Below are 25,268 nucleotides of genomic sequence, written 5' to 3' on the forward strand. Positions count from 1 at the left end.
CCCTAATATCCCTGGCCCTAATATCCGTGGCCCTAATATCCCTTGCCCTAATATCCCTGGCCCTAATATCCCTGGCCATAATATGCCTGGCCCTAATATCTCTGGCCCTTATATCCCTGGCCCTAATATCCCTGGCCCTAATATCCCTGGCCCTAATATCCCTGGCCCTAATATCCCTTGCCCTAAAATCCCTGGCCCTAATATCCCTGGCCCTAAAATCCCTGGCCCTAATATCCCTGGCCCTAATATCCCTGGCCCTAATATCCCTGGCCCTAATATCCCTGGCCCTAATATCCCAGGCCCTAATATCCCTGGCCCTAATATCCCTGGCCCTAATATCCCTGGCCCTAATATCCCTTGCCCTAAAATCCCTGGCCCTAATATCCCTGGCCCTAAAATCCCTGGCCCTAATATCCCTGGCCCTAATATCCCTGGCCCTAATATCCCTGGCCCTAATATCCCTGGCTCTAATATCCCAGGCCCTAATATCCCTGGCCCTAATATCCCTGGCCCTAATATCCCTGGCTCTAATATCCCTGGCCCTAACATCCCTGGCCCTAACATCCCTGGCCCTAATATCCCTGGACCTAATATCCCTGCCCTAATATCCCTGGCCCTAATATCCCTGGCCCTAATATCCCTGGCCCTAATATCCCTTGCCCTAAAATCCCTGGCCCTAATATCCCTGGCCCTAATATCCCTGGCCCTAATATCCCTGGCCCTAATATCCCTGGCTCTAATATCCCTGGCCCTAATATCCCTGGCCCTAATATCGCTGGCCCTAATATCCCTGGCCATAATATCCCTGGCCCTAATATCCCTGGCCCTAATATCCCTGACCTAATATCCCTGGCCGTAATATCCCTGGCCCTAATATCCCTGGCCCTAATATCCCTGGCCCTAACATCGCTGGCCCTAATATCCCTGGCCCTAATATCCCTGGGCCTAATATCACCCGGCCTTAATATCCCTGGCCCTAATATCCCTGGCCCTAATATCCCTGGCCCTAATATCCCTGGGCATAATATGCCTGGCCCTAATATCCCTGGCCCTTATATCCCTGGCCCTAATATCCCTGGCCCTAATATCCCTGGCCCTAATATCCCTGCCCCTAATATCCCTGGCCCTAAAATCCCTGGCCCTAATATCCCTGGCCCTAATATCCCTGGCCCTAATATCCCTGGCCCTAATATCCCTGGCCCTAATATCCCAGGCCCTAATATCCCTGGCCCTAATATCCCTGGCCCTAATATCCCTGGCTCTAATATCCCTGGCCCTAATATGCCTGGCTCTAATATCCCTGGCCCTAATATCCCTGGCCCTAATATCCCTGGCCCTAATATCGCTGGCCTAATATATCCCTGGCCCTAATATCCCTGGCCCTAATATCCCTGGCCCTAATATCCCTGGTCCTAATTTCCCTGGACCTAATATCCCTGGCCCTAATATCCCTGGCCCTAATATCCCTGGCCCTAATATCCCTTGCCCTAATATCCCTGGCCCTAATATCCGTGGCCCTAATATCCCTTGCCCTAATATCCCTGGCCCTAATATCCCTGGCCATAATATGCCTGGCCCTAATATCCCTGGCCCTTATATCCCTGGCCCTAATATCCCTGGCCCTAATATCCCTGGCCCTAATATCCCTGGCCCTAATATCCCTTGCCCTAAAATCCCTGGCCCTAATATCCCTGGCCCTAAAATCCCTGGCCCTAATATCCCTGGCCCTAATATCCCTGGCCCTAATATCCCTGGCCCTAATATCCCTGGCCCTAATATCCCAGGCCCTAATATCCCTGGCCCTAATATCCCTGGCCCTAATATCCCTGGCTCTAATATCCCTGGCCCTAATATGCCTGGCTCTAATATCCCTGGCCCTAATATCCCTGGCCCTAATATCCCTGGCCCTAATATCGCTGGCCCTAATATCCCTGGCCCTAATATCCCTGGCCCTAATATCCCTGGCCCTAATATCCCTGGCCCTAATATCCCTGGACCTAATATCCCTGGCCCTAATATCCCTGGCCCTAATATCCCTGGCCCTAATATCCCTTGCCCTAATATCCCTGGCCCTAATATCCGTGGCCCTAATATCCCTTGCCCTAATATCCCTGGCCCTAATATCCCTGGCCATAATATGCCTGGCCCTAATATCCCTGGCCCTTATATCCCTGGCCCTAATATCCCTGGACCTAATATCCCTGGCCCTAATATCCCTGGCCCTAATATCCCTGGCCCTAATATCCGTGGCCCTAATATCCCTGGCCCTAATATCCCTGGCACTAATATCCCTGGCCCTAATATCCCTGGCCCTAATATCGCTGGCCCTAATATCCCTGGCCCTAATATCCCTGGCCCTAATATCCCTGGCCATAATATCCCTAGCCTTAATATCCCTGGCCCTAATAACGCTGGCCCTAATCTCCCTGGCCCTAATATCCCTGGCCCTAATATCCCTGGCCCTAATATCCCTGGCTCTAATATCCCTGGCCCTAATATCCCTGGCCCTAATATCCCTGGACCTAATATCCCTGGCCCTGATATCCCTGGCCCTGATATCCCTGGCCCTAATATCCCTGGCCCTAATATCCCTGGCCCTAATATCCCTGGCCCTAATATCCCTGGCCCTAATATCCCTTGCTCTAATATCCCTGGCCCTAATATCCCTGGCCCTAATATCCCTTGCCCTAAAATCCCTGGCCCTAATATCCCTGGCCCTAATATCCCTGGCCCTAATATCCCTGGCCCTAATATCCCTGGCTCTAATATCCCTGGCCCTAATATCCCTGGCCCTAATATCCCTGGCCCTAATATCGCTGGCCCTAATATCCCTGGCCATAATATCCCTGGCCCTAATATCCCTGGCCCTAATATCCCTGGCCCTAATATCCCTGGCCCTGATATCCCTGGCCCTAATATCCCTGGCCCTAAAATCCCTGGCCCTGATATCCCTGGCCCTAATATCCCTGGCCCTAATATCCCTGGCCCTAATATCCCTGGCCCTAATATCTCTTGCCCTAACATCCCTGGCCCTAATATCCCTGGCCCTAAAATCCCTGGCCATAATATCACTGGCCCTAATATCCCTGGCCCTAATATCCCAGGCCCTAAAATCCCTGGCCACAATATCCCTGGCCCTAACATCCCTGGCCCTAATATCCCTGGCCCTAATATCTGTGGCCCTAATATTCCTGGCCCTAATATCCCTGGCCCTAAAATCCCTGGCCCTGATATCCCTGGCCCTAATATCCCTGGCCCTAATATCCCTGGCCCTAATATCCCTGGCCCTAATATCCCTGGCCCTAATATCCCTGGCCCTAATATCCCTTGCCCTAAAATCCCTGGCCCTAATATTCCTGGCCCTAATATCCCTGGCCCTGATATCCCTGGCCCTAATATCCCTAGCCCTAATATCCCTGGCCCTAATATCCCTGGCCCTAATATCCCTGGCCCTAATATCCCTGGCCCTAATATCCCTTGCCCTAAAATCCCTAGCCCTAATATCCCTGGCCCTAAAATCCCTGGCCATAATATCACTGGCCCTAATATCCCTGGCCCTAATATCCCAGGCCCTAAAATCCCTGGCCACAATATCCCTGGCCCTAACATCCCTGGCCCTAATATCCCTGGCCCTAATATCCCTGGCCCTAATATCCCTGGCCCTAATATACCTGGCCCTAAAATCCCTGGCCCTAATATCCCTGGCCCTAATATCCCTGTCCCTAATATCCCTGGCCCTAATATCCCTGGCCCTAATAACCATGGCCCTAATATCCCTGGCCCTAATATCCCTGGCCCTAATATCCCTGGCCCTAATATCCCTGGCCCTAATATCCCTGGCCCTAATATCCCTGGCCATAATATCCCTGGCCCTAATATCCCTGGCCCTAATAACGCTGGCCCTAATCTCCCTGGCCCTAATATCCCTGGCCCTAATATCCCTGGCCCTAATATCCCTGGCCCTAATATCCCTGGCCCTAATATCCCTGGCCCTAATATCCCTGGCCCTGATATCCCTGGCCCTGATATCCCTGGTCCTAATATCCCTGGCCCTAATATCCCTGGCCCTAATATCCCTGGCCCTAATATCCCTGGCTCTAATATCCCTGGCCCTAATATCCCTGGCCCTAATATCCCTTGCCCTAAAATCCCTGGCCCTAATATCCCTGGCCATAATATCCCTGGCCCTAATATCCCTGGCCCTAATATCCCTGGCCCTAATTTCCCTGGCCCTGATATCCCTGGCCCTAATATCCCTGGCCCTAATATCCCTGGCCCTAATATCCCTGGCCCTAATATCCCTGGCCCTAATATCCCTGGCCCTAATATCCCTGGCCCTAATATCCCTGGCCCTAATATCCCTGGCCCTAATATCCCTGGCTCTAATATCCCTGGCCCTAATATCCCTGGCCCTAATATCCCTTGCCCTAAAATCCCTGGCCCTAATATCCCTGGCCATAATATCCCTGGCCCTAATATCCCTGGCCCTAATATCCCTGGCTCTAATATCCCTGGCCCTAATATCCCTGGCCCTAATATCCCTGGCCCTAATATCGCTGGCCCTAATATCCCAGGCCATAATATCCCTGGCCCTAATATCCCTGGCCCTAATATTCCTGGCCCTAATATCCCTGGCCCTGATATCCCTGGCCCTAATATCCCTGGCCCTAATATCCCTGGCCCTAATATCCCTGGCCCTAATATCCCTGGCTCTAATATCCCTGGCCCTAATATCCCTGCGCCCTAATATCCCTTGCCCTAAAATCACTGGCCCTAATATCCCTGGCCCTAATATCCCTGGCCCTAATATCCCTGGCCCTAATATCCCTGGCCCTAATATCCCTCGCCCTAATATCCCTGGCACTAATATCCCTGGCCCTAATAACCCTGGCCCTAATATCCCTGGCCCTAATATCCCTGGCGCTAATATCCCTGGCCCTAACATCCCTGGCCCTAACATCCCTGGCCCTAATATCCCTGGACCTAATATCCCTGCCCTAATATCCCTGGCCCTAATATCCCTGGCCCTAATATCCCTGGCCCTAATATCCCTTGCCCTAAAATCCCTGGCCCTAATATCCCTGGCCCTAATATCCCTGGCCCTAATATCCCTGGCTCTAATATCCCTGGCCCTAATATCCCTGGCCCTAATATCGCTGGCCCTAATATCCCTGGCCATAATATCCCTGGCCCTAATATCCCTGGCCCTAATATCCCTGACCTAATATCCCTGCCCTAATATCCCTGGCCCTAATATCCCTGGCCCTAATATCCCTGGCCCTAATATCCCTGGCCCTAACATAGCTGGCCCTAATATCCCTGGCCCTAATATCCCTGGGCCTAATATCACCTGGCCTTAATATCCCTGGCCCTAATATCCCTGGCCCTAATATCCCTGGCCCTAATATCCCTGGGCATAATATGCCTGGCCCTAATATCCCTGGCCCTTATATCCCTGCCCCTAATATCCCTGGCCCTAATATCCCTGGCCCTAATATCCCTGCCCCTAATATCCCTGGCCCTAAAATTCCTGGCCCTAATATCCCTGGCCCTAATATCCCTGGCCCTAATATCCCTGGCCCTAATATCCCTGGCCCTAATATCCCAGGCCCTAATATCCCTGGCCCTAATATCCCTGGCCCTAATATCCCTGGCTCTAATATCCCTGGCCCTAATATCCCTGGCTCTAATATCCCTGGCCCTAATATCCCTGGCCCTAATATCCCTGGCCCTAATATCGCTGGCCCTAATATCCCTGGCCCTAATATCCCTGGCCCTAATATCCCTGGCCCTAATATCCCTGGTCCTAATATCCCTGGACCTAATATCCCTGGCCCTAATATCCCTGGCCCTAATATCCCTGGCCCTAATATCCCTTGCCCTAATATCCCTGGCCCTAATATCCGTGGCCCTAATATCCCTTGCCCTAATATCCCTGGCCCTAATATCCCTGGCCATAATATGCCTGGCCCTAATATCCCTGGCCCTTATATCCCTGGCCCTAATATCCCTGGCCCTAATATCCCTGGCCCTAATATCCCTGGCCCTAATATCCCTTGCCCTAAAATCCCTGGCCCTAATATCCCTGGCCCTAAAATCCCTGGCCCTAATATCCCTGGCCCTAATATCCCTGGCCCTAATATCCCTGGCCCTAATATCCCTGGCCCAAATATCCCAGGCCCTAATATCCCTGGCCCTAATATCCCTGGCCCTAATATCCCTGGCCCTAATATCCCTTGCCCTAAAATCCCTGGCCCTAATATCCCTGGCCCTAAAATCCCTGGCCCTAATATCCCTGGCCCTAATATCCCTGGCCCTAATATCCCTGGCCCTAATATCCCTGGCCCTAATATCCCAGGCCCTAATATCCCTGGCCCTAATATCCCTGGCCCTAATATCCCTGGCTCTAATATCCCTGGCCCTAACATCCCTGGCCCTAACATCCCTGGCCCTAATATCCCTGGACCTAATATCCCTGCCCTAATATCCCTGGCCCTAATATCCCTGGCCCTAATATCCCTGGCCCTAATATCCCTTGCCCTAAAATCCCTGGCCTTAATATCCCTGGCCCTAATATCCCTGGCCCTAATATCCCTGGCCCTAATATCCCTGGCTCTAATATCCCTGGCCCTAATATCCCTGGCCCTAATATCGCTGGCCCTAATATCCCTGGCCATAATATCCCTGGCCCTAATATCCCTGGCCCTAATATCCCTGACCTAATATCCCTGCCCTAATATCCCTGGCCCTAATATCCCTGGCCCTAATATCCCTGGCCCTAATATCCCTGGCCCTAACATCGCTGGCCCTAATATCCCTGGCCCTAATATCCCTGGGCCTAATATCACCCGGCCTTAATATCCCTGGCCCTAATATCCCTGGCCCTAATATCCCTGGCCCTAATATCCCTGGGCATAATATGCCTGGCCCTAATATCCCTGGCCCTTATATCCCTGGCCCTAATATCCCTGGCCCTAAAATCCCTGGCCCTAATATCCCTGCCCCTAATATCCCTGGCCCTAAAATCCCTGGCCCTAATATCCCTGGCCCTAATATCCCTGGCCCTAATATCCCTGGCGCTAATATCCCTGGCCCTAACATCCCTGGCCCTAACATCCCTGGCCCTAATATCCCTGGACCTAATATCCCTGCCCTAATATCCCTGGCCCTAATATCCCTGGCCCTAATATCCCTGGCCCTAATATCCCTTGCCCTAAAATCCCTGGCCCTAATATCCCTGGCCCTAATATCCCTGGCCCTAATATCCCTGGCTCTAATATCCCTGGCCCTAATATCCCTGGCCCTAATATCGCTGGCCCTAATATCCCTGGCCATAATATCCCTGGCCCTAATAACCCTGGCCCTAATATCCCTGACCTAATATCCCTGCCCTAATATCCCTGGCCCTAATATCCCTGGCCCTAATATCCCTGGCCCTAATATCCCTGGCCCTAACATCGCTGGCCCTAATATCCCTGGCCCTAATATCCCTGGGCCTAATATCACCCGGCCTTAATATCCCTGGCCCTAATATCCCTGGCCCTAATATCCCTGGCCCTAATATCCCTGGGCATAATATGCCTGGCCCTAATATCCCTGGCCCTTATATCCCTGGCCCTAATATCCCTGGCCCTAATATCCCTGGCCCTAATATCCCTGACCCTAATATCCCTGGCCCTAAAATCCCTGGCCCTAATATCCCTGGCCCTAATATCCCTGCCCCTAATATCCCTGGCCCTAAAATCCCTGGCCCTAATATCCCTGGCCCTAATATCCCTGGCCCTAATATCCCTGGCCCTAATATCCCTGGCTCTAATATCCCTGGCCCTAATATCCCTGGCTCTAATATCCCTGGCCCTAATATCCCTGGCCCTAATATCCCTGGCCCTAATATCGCTGGCCCTAATATCCCTGGCCCTAATATCCCTGGCCCTAATATCCCTGGCCCTAATATCCCTGGTCCTAATATCCCTGGACCTAATATCCCTGGCCCTAATATCCCTGGCCCTAATATCCCTGACCCTAATATCCCTTGCCCTAATATCCCTGGCCCTAATATCCGTGGCCCTAATATCCCTTGCCCTAATATCCCTGGCCCTAATATCCCTGGCCATAATATGCCTGGCCCTAATATCCCTGGCCCTTATATCCCTGGCCCTAATATCCCTGGCCCTAATATCCCTGGCCCTAATATCCCTGGCCCTAATATCCCTTGCCCTAAAATCCCTGGCCCTAATATCCCTGGCCCTAAAATCCCTGGCCCTAATATCCCTGGCCCTAATATCCCTGGCCCTAATATCCCTGGCCCTAATATCCCAGGCCCTAATATCCCTGGCCCTAATATCCCTGGCCCTAATATCCCTGGCCCTAATATCCCTCGCCCTAAAATCCCTGGCCCTAATATCCCTGGCCCTAAAATCCCTGGCCCTAATATCCCTGGCCCTAATATCCCTGGCCCTAATATCCCTGGCCCTAATATCCCTGGCCCTAATATCCCAGGCCCTAATATCCCTGGCCCTAATATCCCTGGCCCTAATATCCCTGGCTCTAATATCCCTGGCCCTAACATCCCTGGCCCTAACATCCCTGGCCCTAATATCCCTGGACCTAATATCCCTGCCCTAATATCCCTGGCCCTAATATCCCTGGCCCTAATATCCCTGGCCCTAATATCCCTTGCCCTAAAATCCCTGGCCCTAATATCCCTGGCCCTAATATCCCTGGCCCTAATATCCCTGGCCCTAATATCCCTGGCTCTAATATCCCTGGCCCTAATATCCCTGGCCCTAATATCGCTGGCCCTAATATCCCTGGCCATAATATCCCTGGCCCTAATATCCCTGGCCCTAATATCCCTGACCTAATATCCCTGCCCTAATATCCCTGGCCCTAATATCCCTGGCCCTAATATCCCTGGCCCTAATATCCCTGGCCCTAACATCGCTGGCCCTAATATCCCTGGCCCTAATATCCCTGAGCCTAATATCACCCGGCCTTAATATCCCTGGCCCTAATATCCCTGGCCCTAATATCCCTGGGCATAATATGCCTGGCCCTAATATCCCTGGCCCTTATATCCGTGGCACTAATATCCCTGGCCCTAATATCCCTGGCCCTAATATCCCTGCCCCTAATATCCCTGGCCCTAAAATCCCTGGCCCTAATATCCCTGGCCCTAATATCCCTGGCCCTAATATCCCTGGCCCTAATATCCCTGGCCCTAATATCCCAGGCCCTAATATCCCTGGCCCTAATATCCCTGGCCCTAATATCCCTGGCTCTAATATCCCTGGCCCTAATATGCCTGGCTCTAATATCCCTGGCCCTAATATCCCTGGCCCTAATATCCCTGGCCCTAATATCGCTGGCCCTAATATCCCTGGCCCTAATATCCCTGGCCCTAATATCCCTGGCCCTAATATCCCTGGTCCTAATATCCCTGGACCTAATATCCCTGGCCCTAATATCCCTGGCCCTAATATCCCTGGCCCTAATATCCCTTGCCCTAATATCCCTGGCCCTAATATCCGTGGCCCTAATATCCCTTGCCCTAATATCCCTGGCCCTAATATCCCTGGCCATAATATGCCTGGCCCTAATATCCCTGGCCCTTATATCCCTGGCCCTAATATCGCTGGCCCTAATATCCCTGGCCCTAATATCCCTGGCCCTAATATCCCTTGCCCTAAAATCCCTGGCCCTAATATCCCTGGCCCTAAAATCCCTGGCCCTAATATCCCTGGCCCTAATATCCCTGGCCCTAATATCCCTGGCCCTAATATCCCTGACCCTAATATCCCTGGCCCTAATATCCCTGGCCCTAATATCCCTGGCTCTAATATCCCTGGCCCTAATATGCCTGGCTCTAATATCCCTGGCCCTAATATCCCTGGCCCTAATATCCCTGGCCCTAATATTGCTGGCCCTAATATCCCTGGCCCTAATATCCCTGGCCCTAATATCCCTGGCCCTAATATCCCTGGCCCTAATATCCATGGACCTAATATCCCTGGCCCTAATATCCCTGGCCCTAATATCCCTGGCCCTAATATCCCTTGCCCTAATATCCCTGGCCCTAATATACGTGGCCCTAATATCCCTTGCCCTAATATCCCTGGCCCTAATATCCCTGGCCATAATATGCCTGGCCCTAATATCCCTGGCCCTTATATCCCTGGCCTTAATATCCCTGGCCCTAACATCCCTGGCCCTAATATCCCTGGCCCTAATATCCCTGGCCCTAATATCCCTGGCCCTAATATCCGTGGCCCTAATATCCCTGGCCCTAATATCCCTGGCACTAATATCCCTGGCCCTAATATCCCTGGCCCTAATATCGCTGGCCCTAATATCCCTGGCCCTAATATCCCTGGCCCTAATATCCCTGGCCATAATATCCCTAACCTTAATATCCCTGGCCCTAATAACGCTGGCCCTAATCTCCCTGGCCATAATATCCCTGGCCCTAATATCCCTGGCCCTAATATCCCTGGCTCTAATATCCCTGGCCCTAATATCCCTGGCCCTAATATCCCTGGACCTAATATCCCTGGCCCTGATATCCCTGGCCCTGATATCCCTGGCCCTAATATCCCTGGCCCTAATATCCCTGGCCCTAATATCCCTGGCCCTAATATCCCTGGCCCTAATATCCCTTGCTCTAATATCCCTGGCCCTAATATCCCTGGCCCTAATATCCCTTGCCCTAAAATCCCTGGCCCTAATATCCCTGGCCCTAATATCCCTGGCCCTAATATCCCTGGCCCTAATATCCCTGGCTCTAATATCCCTGGCCCTAATATCCCAGGCCCTAATATCCCTGGCCCTAATATCGCTGGCCCTAATATCCCTGGCCATAATATCCCTGGCCCTAATATCCCTGGCCCTAATATCCCTGGCCCTAATATCCCTGGCCCTGATATCCCTGGCCCTAATATCCCTGGCCCTAATATCCCTGGCCCTAATATCCCTGGCCCTAATATCCCTGGCCCTAATATCCCTGGCTCTAAAATCCCTGGCCCTAATATCCCTGGGCCCTAATATCCCTTGCCCTAAAATCCCTGGCCCTAATATCCCTGGCCCTAATATCCCTGGCCCTAATATCCCTGGCCCTAATATCCCTGGCCCTAATATCCCTGGCCCTAATATCCCTCGCCCTAATATCCCTGGCCCTAATATCCCTGGCCCTAATAACCCTGGCCCTAATATCCCTGGCCCTAATATCCCTGGCACTAATAACCCTGGCCCTAACATCCCTGGCCCTAATATCCCTGGCCCTAATATCCCTGGACCTAATATCCCTGCCCTAATATCCCTGGCCCTAATATCCCTGGCCCTAATATCCCTGGCCCTAATATCCCTGGCCCTAACATCCCTGGCCCTAATATCCGTGGCCCTAATATCCCTGGCCCTAATATCCCTGGCCCTAATATCCCTGGCCCTAATATCCCTGGCCCTAATATCGCTGGCCCTAATATCCCTGGCCCTAATATCCCTGGCCCTAATATCCCTGGCCATAATATCCCTGGCCCTAATATCCCTGGCCCTAATAACGCTGGCCCTAATCTCCCTGGCCCTAATATCCCTGGCCCTAATATCCCTGGCCCTAATATCCCTGGCCCTAATATCCCTTGCTCTAATATCCCTGGCTCTAATATCCCTGGCCCTAATATCCCTTGCCCTAAAATCCCTGGCCCTAATATCCCTGGCCCTAATATCCCTGGCCCTAATATCCCTGGCCCTAATATTCCTGGCTCTAATATCCCTGGCCCTAATATCCCTGGCCCTAATATCCCTGGCCCTAATATCCCTGGCCATAATATCCCTGGCCCTAATATCCCTGGCCCTAATATCCCTGGCCCTAATATCCCTGGCCCTGATATCCCTGGCCCTAATATCCCTGGCCCTAATATCCCTGGCCCTAATATCCCTGGCCCTAATATCCCTGGCTCTAAAATCCCTGGCCCTAATATCCCTGGCCCTAATATCCCTGGCCCTAATATCCCTGGCTCTAAAATCCCTGGCCCTAATATCCCTGGCCCTAATATCCCTGGCTCTAATATCCCTGGCCCTAATATCCCTGGCCCTAATATCCCTGGCCCTAATATCGCTGGCCCTAAAATCCCAGGCCATAATATCCCTGGCCCTAATATCCCTGGCCCTAATATTCCTGGCCCTAATATCTCTGGCCCTGATATCCCTGGCCCTAATATCCCTGGCCCTAATATCCCTGGCCCTAATATCCCTGGCCCTAATATCCCTGGCTCTAATATCCCTGGCCCTAATATCCCTGGGCCCTAATATCCCTTGCCCTAAAATCACTGGCCCTAATATCCCTGGCCCTAATATCCCTGGCCCTAATATCCCTGGCCCTAATATCCCTGGCCCTAATATCCCTGGCCCTAATATCCCTCGCCCTAATATCCCTGGCCCTAATATCCCTGGCCCTAATAACCCTGGCCCTAATATCCCTGGCCCTAATATCCCTGGCGCTAATATCCCTGGCCCTAACATCCCTGGCCCTAATATCCCTGGCCCTAATATCCCTGGACCTAATATCCCTGCCCTAATATCCCTGGCCCTAATATCCCTGGCCCTAATATCCCTGGCCCTAATATCCCTTGCCCTAAAATCCCTGGCCCTAATATCCCTGGCCCTAATATCCCTGGCCCTAATATCCCTGGCCCTAATATCCCTGGCTCTAATATCCCTGTCCCTAATATCCCTGGCCCTAATATCTCTGGCCCTAATATCCCTGGCCATAATATCCCTGGCCCTAATATCCCTGGCCCTAATATCCCTGACCTAATATCCCTGCCCTAATATCCCTGGCCCTAAATTCCCTGGCCCTAATATCCCTGGCCCTAATATCCCTGGCCCTAACATCGCTGGCCTTAATATCCCTGGCCCTAATATCCCTGGCCCTAATATCCCTGGCCCTAATATCCCTGGGCATAATATGCCTGGCCCTAATATCCCTGGCCCTTATATCCCTGGCCCTAATATCCCTGGCCCTAATATCCCTGGCCCTAATATCCCTGGCCCTAATATCCCTGGCCCTTAAATCCCTGGCCCTAATATCCCTGGCCCTAATATCCCTGGCCCTAATATCCCTGGCCCTAATATCCCTGGCCCTAATATCCCAGGCCCTAATATCCCTGGCCCTAATATCCCTGGCCCTAATATCCCTGGCTCTAATATCCCTGGCCCTAATATGCCTGGCTCTAATATCCCTGGCCCTAATATCCCTGGCCCTAATATCCCTGGCCCTAATATCGCTGGCCCTAATATCCCTGGCCCTAATATCCCTGGCCCTAATATCCCTGGCCCTAATATCCCTGGTCCTAATATCCCTGGACCTAATATCCCTGGCCCTAATATCCCTGGCCCTAATATCCCTGGCCCTAATATCCCTTGCCCTAATATCCCTGGCCCTAATATCCGTGGCCCTAATATCCCTTGCCTTAATATCCCTGGCCCTAATATCCCTGGCCATAATATGCCTGGCCCTAATATCCCTGGCCCTTATATCCCTGGCCCTAATATCCCTGGCCCTAATATCCCTGGCCCTAATATCCCTGGCCCTAATATCCCTTGCCCTAAAATCCCTGGCCCTAATATCCCTGGCCCTAAAATCCCTGGCCCTAATATCCCTGGCCCTAATATCCCTGGCCCTAATATCCCTGGCCCTAATATCCCTGGCCCTAATATCCCAGGCCCTAATATCCCTGGCCCTAATATCCCTGGCCCTAATATCCCTGGCTCTAATATCCCTGGCCCTAATATGCCTGGCTCTAATATCCCTGGCCCTAATATCCCTGGCCCTAATATCCCTGGCCCTAATATCCCTGGCCCTAATATCCCTGGCCCTAATATCCCTGGCCTTAATATCCCTGGCCCTAATATCCCTGGACCTAATATCCCTGGCCCTAATATCCCTGGCCCTAATATCCCTGGCCCTAATATCCCTGGCCCTAATATCCCTGGCTCTAATATCCCTGGCCCTAATATCCCTGGCCCTAATATCCCTGGACCTAATATCCCTGGCCCTGATATCCCTGGCCCTGATATCCCTGGCCCTAATATCCCTGGCCGTAATATCCCTGGCCCTAATATCCCTGGCCCTAATATCCCTGGCCCTAATATCCCTTGCTCTAATATCCCTGGCTCTAAAATCCCTGGCCCTAATATCCCTGGCCCTAATATCCCTGGCCCTAATATCCCTGGCTCTAAAATCCCTGGCCCTAATATCCCTGGCCCTAATATCCCTGGCTCTAATATCCCTGGCCCTAATATCCCTGGCCCTAATATCCCTGGCCCTAATATCGCTGGCCCTAAAATCCCAGGCCATAATATCCCTGGCCCTAATATCCCTGGCCCTAATATTCCTGGCCCTAATATCTCTGGCCCTGATATCCCTGGCCCTAATATCCCTGGCCCTAATATCCCTGGCCCTAATATCCCTGGCCCTAATATCCCTGGCTCTAATATCCCTGGCCCTAATATCCCTGGGCCCTAATATCCCTTGCCCTAAAATCACTGGCCCTAATATCCCTGGCCCTAATATCCCTGGCCCTAATATCCCTGGCCCTAATATCCCTGGCCCTAATATCCCTGGCCCTAATATCCCTCGCCCTAATATCCCTGGCCCTAATATCCCTGGCCCTAATAACCCTGGCCCTAATATCCCTGGCCCTAATATCCCTGGCGCTAATATCCCTGGCCCTAACATCCCTGGCCCTAATATCCCTGGCCCTAATATCCCTGGACCTAATATCCCTGCCCTAATATCCCTGGCCCTAATATCCCTGGCCCTAATATCCCTGGCCCTAATATCCCTTGCCCTAAAATCCCTGGCCCTAATATCCCTGGCCCTAATATCCCTGGCCCTAATATCCCTGGCCCTAATATCCCTGGCTCTAATATCCCTGTCCCTAATATCCCTGGCCCTAATATCTCTGGCCCTAATATCCCTGGCCATAATATCCCTGGCCCTAATATCCCTGGCCCTAATATCCCTGACCTAATATCCCTGCCCTAATATCCCTGGCCCTAAATTCCCTGGCCCTAATATCCCTGGCCCTAATATCCCTGGCCCTAACATCGCTGGCCTTAATATCCCTGGCCCTAATATCCCTGGCCCTAATATCCCTGGCCCTAATATCCCTGGGCATAATATGCCTGGCCCTAATATCCCTGGCCCTTATATCCCTGGCCCTAATATCCCTGGCCCTAATATCCCTGGCCCTAATATCCCTGGCCCTAATATCCCTGGCCCTAAATTCCCTGGCACTAATATCCCTGGCCCTAATATCCCTGGCCCTAATATCCCTGGCCCTAATATCCCTGGCCTTAATATCCCTGGCCCTAATATCCCTGGACCTAATATCCCTGGCCCTAATATCCCTGGCCCTAATATCCCTGGCCCTAATATCCCTGGCCCTAATATCCCTGGCTCTAATATCCCTGGCCCTAATATCCCTGGCCCTAATATCCCTGGACCTAATATCCCTGGCCCTGATATCCCTGGCCCTGATATCCCTGGCCCTAATATCCCTGGCCGTAATATCCCTGGCCCTAATATCCCTGGCCCTAATATCCCTGGCCCTAATATCCCTTGCTCTAATATCCCTGGCTCTAAAATCCCTGGCCCTAATATCCCTGGCCCTAATATCCCTGGCCCTAATATCCCTGGCTCTAAAATCCCTGGCCCTAATATCCCTGGCCCTAATATCCCTGGCTCTAATATCCCTGGCCCTAATATCCCTGGCCCTAATATCCCTGGCCCTAATATCGCTGGCCCTAAAATCCCAGGCCATAATATCCCTGGCCCTAATATCCCTGGCCCTAATATTCCTGGCCCTAATATCTCTGGCCCTGATATCCCTGGCCCTAATATCCCTGGCCCTAATATCCCTGGCCCTAATATCCCTGGCCCTAATATCCCTGGCTCTAATATCCCTGGCCCTAATATCCCTGGGCCCTAATATCCCTTGCCCTAAAATCACTGGCCCTAATATCCCTGGCCCTAATATCCCTGGCCCTAATATCCCTGGCCCTAATATCCCTGGCCCTAATATCCCTGGCCCTAATATCCCTCGCCCTAATATCCCTGGCCCTAATATCCCTGGCCCTAATAACCCTGGCCCTAATATCCCTGGCCCTAATATCCCTGGCGCTAATATCCCTGGCCCTAACATCCCTGGCCCTAATATCCCTGGCCCTAATATCCCTGGACCTAATATCCCTGCCCTAATATCCCTGGCCCTAATATCCCTGGCCCTAATATCCCTGGCCCTAATATCCCTTGCCCTAAAATCCCTGGCCCTAATATCCCTGGCCCTAATATCCCTGGCCCTAATATCCCTGGCCCTAATATCCCTGGCTCTAATATCCCTGTCCCTAATATCCCTGGCCCTAATATCTCTGGCCCTAATATCCCTGGCCATAATATCCCTGGCCCTAATATCCCTGGCCCTAATATCCCTGACCTAATATCCCTGCCCTAATATCCCTGGCCCTAAATTCCCTGGCCCTAATATCCCTGGCCCTAATATCCCTGGCCCTAACATCGCTGGCCTTAATATCCCTGGCCCTAATATCCCTGGCCCTAATATCCCTGGCCCTAATATCCCTGGGCATAATATGCCTGGCCCTAATATCCCTGGCCCTTATATCCCTGGCCCTAATATCCCTGGCCCTAATATCCCTGGCCCTAATATCCCTGGCCCTAATATCCCTGGCCCTAAATTCCCTGGCCCTAATATCCCTGGCCCTAATATCCCTGGCCCTAATATCCCTGGCCCTAACATCGCTGGCCTTAATATCCCTGGCCCTAATATCCCTGGCCCTAATATCCCTGGCCCTAATATCCCTGGGCATAATATGCCTGGCCCTAATATCCCTGGCCCTTATATCCCTGGCCCTAATATCCCTGGCCCTAATATCCCTGGCCCTAATATCCCTGGCCCTAATATCCCTGGCCCTAAAATCCCTGGCCCTAATATCCCTGGCCCTAATATCCCTGGCCCTAATATCCCTGGCCCTAATATCCCTGGCCCTAATATCCCAGGCCCTAATATCCCTGGCCCTAATATCCCTGGCCCTAATATCCCTGGCTCTAATATCCCTGGCCCTAATATGCCTGGCTCTAATATCCCTGGCCCTAATATCCCTGGCCCTAATATCCCTGGCCCTAATATCGCTGGCCCTAATATCCCTGGCCCTAATATCCCTGGCCCTAATATCCCTGGCCCTAATATCCCTGGTCCTAATATCCCTGGACCTAATATCCCTGGCCCTAATATCCCTGGCCCTAATATCCCTGGCCCTAATATCCCTTGCCCTAATATCCCTGGCCCTAATATCCGTGGCCCTAATATCCCTTGCCTTAATATCCCTGGCCCTAATATCCCTGGCCATAATATGCCTGGCCCTAATATCCCTGGCCCTTATATCCCTGGCCCTAATATCCCTGGCCCTAATATCCCTGGCCCTAATATCCCTGGCCCTAATATCCCTTGCCCTAAAATCCCTGGCCCTAATATCCCTGGCCCTAAAATCCCTGGCCCTAATATCCCTGGCCCTAATATCCCTGGCCCTAATATCCCTGGCCCTAATATCCCTGGCCCTAATATCCCAGGCCCTAATATCCCTGGCCCTAATATCCCTGGCCCTAATATCCCTGGCTCTAATATCCCTGGCCCTAATATGCCTGGCTCTAATATCCCTGGCCCTAATATCCCTGGCCCTAATATCCCTGGCCCTAATATCCCTGGCCCTAATATCCCTGGCCCTAATATCCCTGGCCTTAATATCCCTGGCCCTAATATCCCTGGACCTAATATCCCTGGCCCTAATATCCCTGGCCCTAATATCCCTGGCCCTAATATCCCTTGCCCTAATATCCCTGGCCCTAATATCCGTGGCCCTAATATCCCTTGCCCTAATATCCCTGGCCCTAATATCCCTGGCCATAATATGCCTGGCCCTAATATCCCTGGCCCTTATATCCCTGGCCCTAATATCCCTGGCCCTAACATCCCTGGCCCTAATATCTCTGGCCCTAATATCCCTGGCCCTAATATCCCTGGCCCTAATATCCGTGGCCCTAATATCCCTGGCCCTAATATCCCTGGCCCTAATATCCCTGGCCCTAATATCCCTGGCCCTAATATCGCTGGCCCTAATATCCCTGGCCCTAATATCCCTGGCCCTAATATCCCTGGCCATAATATCCCTGGCCTTAATATCCCTGGCCCTAATAACGCTGGCCCTAATCTCCCTGGCCCTAATATCCCTGGCCCTAATATCCCTGGCCCTAATATCCCTGGCTCTAATATCCCTGGCCCTAATATCCCTGGCCCTAATATCCCTGGACCTAATATCCCTGGCCCTGATATCCCTGGCCCTGATATCCCTGGACCTAATATCCCTGGCCCTAATATCCCTGGCCCTAATATCCGTGGCCCTAATATCCCTGGCCCTAATATCCCTGGCCCTAATATCCCTGGCCCTAATATCCCTGGCCCTAATATCGCTGGCCCTAATATCCCTGGCCCTAATATCCCTGGCCCTAATATCCCTGGCCATAATATCCCTGGCCCTAATATCCCTGGCCCTAATAACGCTGGCCCTAATCTCCCTGGCCCTAATATCCCTGGCCCTAATATCCCTGGCCCTAATATCTCTGGCCCTAATATCCCTGGCCCCAACATCCCTGGCCCTAATATCCGTGGCCCTAATATCCCTGGCCCTAATATCCCTGGCCCTAATATCCCTGGCCCTAATATCCCTGGCCCTAATATCGCTGGCCCTAATATTTCTGGCCCTAATATCCCTGGCCCTAATATCCCTGGCCATAATATCCCTGGCCCTAATATCCCTGGCCCTAATAACGCTGGCCCTAATCTCCCTGGCCCTAATATCCCTGGCCCTAATATCCCTGGCCCTAATATCCCTGGCTCCAATATCCCTGGCCCTAATATCCCTGGCCCTAATATCCCTGGACCTAATATCCCTGGCCCTGATATCCCTGGCCCTGATATCCCTGGCCCTAATATCCCTGGCCGCAATATCCCTGGCCCTAATATCCCTGGCCCTAATATCCCTGGCCCTAATATCCCTGGCCCTGATATCCCTGGCCCTAATATCCCTGGCCCTAATATCCCTGGCCCTAATATCCCTGGCCCTAATATCCCTGGCTCTAAAATCCCTGGCCCTAATATCCCTGGGCCCTAATATCCCTTGCCCTAAAATCCCTGGCCCTAATATCCCTGGCCCTAATATCCCTGGCCCTAATATCCCTGGCCCTAATATGCCTGGCCCTAATATCCCTCGCCCTAATATCCCTGGCCCTAATATCCCTGGCCCTAATAACCCTGGCCCTAATATCCCTGGCCTTAATATCCCTGGCGCTAATAACCCTGGCCCTAACATCCCTGGCCCTAATATCCCTGGCCCTAATATCCCTGGACCTAATATCCCTGCCCTAATATCCCTGGCCCTAATATCCCTGACCCTAATATCCCTGGCCCTAATATACCTGGCCCTAACATCGCTGGCCCTAATATCCCTGGCCCTAATATCCCTGGGCCTAATATCCCTGGCCTTAATATCCCTGGCCCTAAAATCCCTGGCCCTATTATCCCTGGCCCTAATATCCCTGGGCATAATATGCCTGGCCCTAATATTCCTGGCCCTTATATCCCTGGCCCTAATATCCCTGGCCCTAATATCCCTGGCCCTAATATCCCTGCCCCTAATATCCCTGGCCCTAAAATCCCTGGCCCTAATATACCTGGCCCTAATATCCCAGGCTTAATATCCCTTCCATAATATCCCTGGCCATAATATCCCTGGCCCTGATATCCCTGGCCCTGATATCCCTGGCCCTAATATCCCTGGCCCTAATATCCCTGGCCCTAATATCCCTGGCCCTAATATCCCTGGCCCTAATATCCCTGGCCCTAATATCCCTCGCCCTAATATCCCTGGCCCTAATATCCCTGGCCCTAATAACCCTGGCCCTAATATCCCTGGCCCTAATATCCCTGGCGCTAATATCCCTGGCCCTAACATCCCTGGCCCTAATATCCCTGGCCCTAATATCCCTGGACCTAATATCCCTGCCCTAATATCCCTGGCCCTAATATCCCTGGCCCTAATATCCCTGGCCCTAATATCCCTTGCCCTAAAATCCCTGGCCCTAATATCCCTGGCCCTAATATCCCTGGCCCTAATATCCCTGGCCCTAATATCCCTGGCTCTAATATCCCTGGCCCTAATATCCCTGGCCCTAATATCTCTGGCCCTAATATCCCTGGCCATAATATCCCTGGCCCTAATATCCCTGGCCCTAATATCCCTGACCTAATATCCCTGCCCTAATATCCCTGGCCCTAATATCCCTGGCCCTAATATCCCTGGCCCTAATATCCCTGGCCCTAATATCCCTGGCCCTAACATCGCTGGCCTTAATATCCCTGGCCCTAATATCCCTGGCCCTAATATCCCTGGCCCTAATATCCCTGGGCATAATATGCCTGGCCCTAATATCCCTGGCCCTTATATCCCTGGCACTAATATCCCTGGCCCTAATATCCCTGGCCCTAATATCCCTGGCCCTAATATCCCTGGCCCTAAAATCCCTGGCCCTAATATCCCTGGCCCTAATATCCCTGGCCCTAATATCCCTGGCCCTAATATCCCTGGCCCTAATATCCCAGGCCCTAATATCCCTGGCCCTAATATCCCTGGCCCTAATATCCCTGGCTCTAATATCCCTGGCCCTAATATGCCTGGCTCTAATATCCCTGGCCCTAATATCCCTGGCCCTAATATCCCTGGCCCTAATATCGCTGGCCCTAATATCCCTGGCCCTAATATCCCTGGCCCTAATATCCCTGGCCCTAATATCCCTGGTCCTAATATCCCTGGACCTAATATCCCTGGCCCTAATATCCCTGGCCCTAATATCCCTGGCCCTAATATCCCTTGCCCTAATATCCCTGGCCCTAATATCCGTGGCCCTAATATCCCTTGCCATAATATCCCTGGCCCTAATATCCCTGGCCATAATATGCCTGGCCCTAATATCCCTGGCCCTTATATCCCTGGCCCTAATATCCCTGGCCCTAATATCCCTGGCCCTAATATCCCTGGCCCTAATATCCCTTGCCCTAAAATCCCTGGCCCTAATATCCCTGGCCCTAAAATCCCTGGCCCTAATATCCCTGGCCCTAAAATCCCTGGCCCTAATATCCCTGGCCCTAATATCCCTGGCCCTAATATCCCAGGCCCTAATATCCCTGGCCCTAATATCCCTGGCCCTAATATCCCTGGCTCTAATATCCCTGGCCCTAATATGCCTGGCTCTAATATCCCTGGCCCTAATATCCCTGGCCCTAATATCCCTGGCCCTAATATCCCTGGCCCTAATATCCCTGGCCCTAATATCCCTGGCCTTAATATCCCTGGCCCTAATGTCCCTGGACCTAATATCCCTGGCCCTAATATCCCTGGCCCTAATATCCCTGGCCCTAATATCCCTTGCCCTAATATCCCTGGCCCTAATATCCGTGGCCCTAATATCCCTTGCCCTAATATCCCTGGCCCTAATATCCCTGGCCATAATATGCCTGGCCCTAATATCCCTGGCCCTTATATCCCTGGCCCTAATATCCCTGGCCCTAACATCCCTGGCCATAATATCTCTGGCCCTAATATCCCTGGCCCTAATATCCCTGGCCCTAATATCCGTGGCCCTAATATCCCTGGCCCTAATATCCCTGGCCCTAATATCCCTGGCCCTAATATCCCTGGCCCTAATATCGCTGGCCCTAATATCCCTGGCCCTAATATCCCTGGCCCTAATATCCCTGGCCATAATATCCCTGGCCTTAATATCCCTGGCCCTAATAACGCTGGCCCTAATCTCCCTGGCCCTAATATCCCTGGCCCTAATATCCCTGGCCCTAATATCCCTGGCTCTAATATCCCTGGCCCTAATATCCCTGGCCCTAATATCCCTGGACCTAATATCCCTGGCCCTGATATCCCTGGCCCTGATATCCCTGGACCTAATATCCCTGGCCCTAATATCCCTGGCCCTAATATCCCTGGCCCTAATATCCCTGGCCCTAATATCCCTTGCTCTAATATCCCTGGCCCTAATATCCCTGGCCCTAATATCCCTTGCCCTAAAATCCCTGGCCCTAATATCCCTGGCCCTAATATCCCTGGCCCTAATATCCCTGGCCCTAATATCCCTGGCTCTAATATCCCTGGCCCTAATATCCCTGGCCCTAATATCCCTGGCCCTAATATCGCTGGCCCTAATATCCCTGGCCATAATATCCCTGGCCCTAATATCCCTGGCCCTAATATCCCTGGCCCTAATATCCCTGGCCCTGATATCCCTGGCCCTAATATCCCTGGCCCTAATATCCCTGGCCCTAATATCCCTGGCCCTAATATCCCTGGCTCTAAAATCCCTGGCCCTAATATCCCTGGGCCCTAATATCCCTTGCCCTAAAATCCCTGGCCCTAATATCCCTGGCCCTAATATCCCTGGCCCTAATATCCCTGGCCCTAATATCCCTGGCCCTAATATCCCTGGCCCTAATATCCCTCGCCCTAATATCCCTGGCCCTAATATCCCTGGCCCTAATAACCCTGGCCCTAATATCCCTGGCCCTAATATCCCTGGCGCTAATAACCCTGGCCCTAACATCCCTGGCCCTAATATCCCTGGCCCTAATATCCCTGGACCTAATATCCCTGCCCTAATATCCCTGGCCCTAATATCCCTGGCCCTAATATCTCTGGCCCTAATATCCCTGGCCCTAACATCCCTGGCCCTAATATCCGTGGCCCTAATATCCCTGGCCCTAATATCCCTGGCCCTAATATCCCTGGCCCTAATATCCCTGGCCCTAATATCGCTGGCCCTAATATCCCTGGCCCTAATATCCCTGGCCCTAATATCCCTGGCCATAATATCCCTGGCCCTAATATCCCTGGCCCTAATAACGCTGGCCCTAATCTCCCTGGCCCTAATATCCCTGGCCCTAATATCCCTGGCCCTAATATCTCTGGCCCTAATATCCCTGGCCCTAACATCCCTGGCCCTAATATCCGTGGCCCTAATATCCCTGGCCCTAATATCCCTGGCCCTAATATCCCTGGCCCTAATATCCCTGGCCCTAATATCGCTGGCCCTAATATTTCTGGCCCTAATATCCCTGGCCCTAATATCCCTGGCCATAATATCCCTGGCCCTAATATCCCTGGCCCTAATAACGCTGGCCCTAATCTCCCTGGCCCTAATATCCCTGGCCCTAATATCCCTGGCCCTAATATCCCTGGCTCCAATATCCCTGGCCCTAATATCCCTGGACCTAATATCCCTGGCCCTGATATCCCTGGCCCTGATATCCCTGGCCCTAATATCCCTGGCCGTAATATCCCTGGCCCTAATATCCCTGGCCCTAATATCCCTGGCCCTAATATCCCTGGCCCTGATATCCCTGGCCCTAATATCCCTGGCCCTAATATCCCTGGCCCTAATATCCCTGGCCCTAATATCCCTGGCTCTAAAATCCCTGGCCCTAATATCCCTGGGCCCTAATATCCCTTGCCCTAAAATCCCTGGCCCTAATATCCCTGGCCCTAATATCCCTGGCCCTAATATCCCTGGCCCTAATATGCCTGGCCCTAATATCCCTCGCCCTAATATCCCTGGCCCTAATATCCCTGGCCCTAATAACCCTGGCCCTAATATCCCTGGCCTTAATATCCCTGGCGCTAATAACCCTGGCCCTAACATCCCTGGCCCTAATATCCCTGGCCCTAATATCCCTGGACCTAATATCCCTGCCCTAATATCCCTGGCCCTAATATCCCTGACCCTAATATCCCTGGCCCTAATATACCTGGCCCTAACATCGCTGGCCCTAATATCCCTGGCCCTAATATCCCTGGGCCTAATATCCCTGGCCTTAATATCCCTGGCCCTAATATCCCTGGCCCTATTATCCCTGGCCCTAATATCCCTGGGCATAATATGCCTGGCCCTAATATTCCTGGCCCTTATATCCCTGGCCCTAATATCCCTGGCCCTAATATCCCTGGCCCTAATATCCCTGCCCCTAATATCCCTGGCCCTAAAATCCCTGGCCCTAATATACCTGGCCCTAATATCCCAGGCTTAATATCCCTTCCATAATATCCCTGGCCATAATATCCCTGGCCCTGATATCCCTGGCCCTGATATCCCTGGCCCTAATATCCCTGGCCCTAATATCCCTGGCCCTAATATCCCTGGCCCTAATATCCCTGGCCCTAATATCCCTGGCTCTAATATCCCTTGCCCTAATATCCCTGGCCCTAATATCCCTGGCCCTAAAATCCCTGGCCCTAATATCCCTGGCCCTAATATCCCTGGCCCTAATATCCCTGGCCCTAATATCCCTGGCTCTAATATCCCTGGCCCTAATATCCGTGGCCCTAATATCCCTGGCCCTAATATCGCTGGCCCTAATATCCCTGGCCATAATATCCCTGGCCCTAATATCCCTGGCCCTAATATCCCTGGCCCTGATATCCCTGGCCCTAATATCCCTGGCCCTAATATCCCTGGCCCTAATATCCCTGGCCCTAATATCCCTGGCCCTAATATCCCTGGCTCTAAAATCCCTGGCCCTAATATCCCTGGGCCCTAATATCCCTTGCCCTAAAATCCCTGGCCCTAATATCCCTGGCCCTAATATCCCTGGCCCTAATATCCCTGGCCCTAATATCCCTGGCCCTACTATCCCTGGCCCTAATATCCCTCGCCCTAATATCCCTGGCCCTAATATCCCTGGCCCTAATAACCCTGGCCCTAATATCCCTGGCCCTAATATCCCTGGCGCTAATAACCCTGGCCCCAACATCCCTGGCCCTAATATCCCTGGCCCTAATATCCCTGGACCTAATATCCCTCGCCCTAATATCCCTGGCCCTAATATCCCTGGCCCTAATATCTCTGGCCCTAATATCCCTGGCCCTAACATCCCTGGCCCTAATATCCGTGGCCCTAATATCCCTGGCCCTAATATCCCTGGCCCTAATATCCCTGGCCCTAATATCCCTGGCCCTAATATCGCTGGCCCTAATATCCCTGGCCCTAATATCCCTGGCCCTAATATCCCTGGCCATAATATCCCTGGCCCTAATATCCCTGGCCCTAATAACGCTGGCCCTAATCTCCCTGGCCCTAATATCCC

This window comes from Petromyzon marinus, unplaced genomic scaffold (genome assembly GCF_048934315.1).
Source record: "Petromyzon marinus isolate PM22_M1 ecotype Great Lakes invasive population unplaced genomic scaffold, UKy_Petmar_22M1.pri1.0 PM_G_Scaffold_60, whole genome shotgun sequence".
Taxonomy (NCBI): domain Eukaryota; kingdom Metazoa; phylum Chordata; class Hyperoartia; order Petromyzontiformes; family Petromyzontidae; genus Petromyzon; species Petromyzon marinus.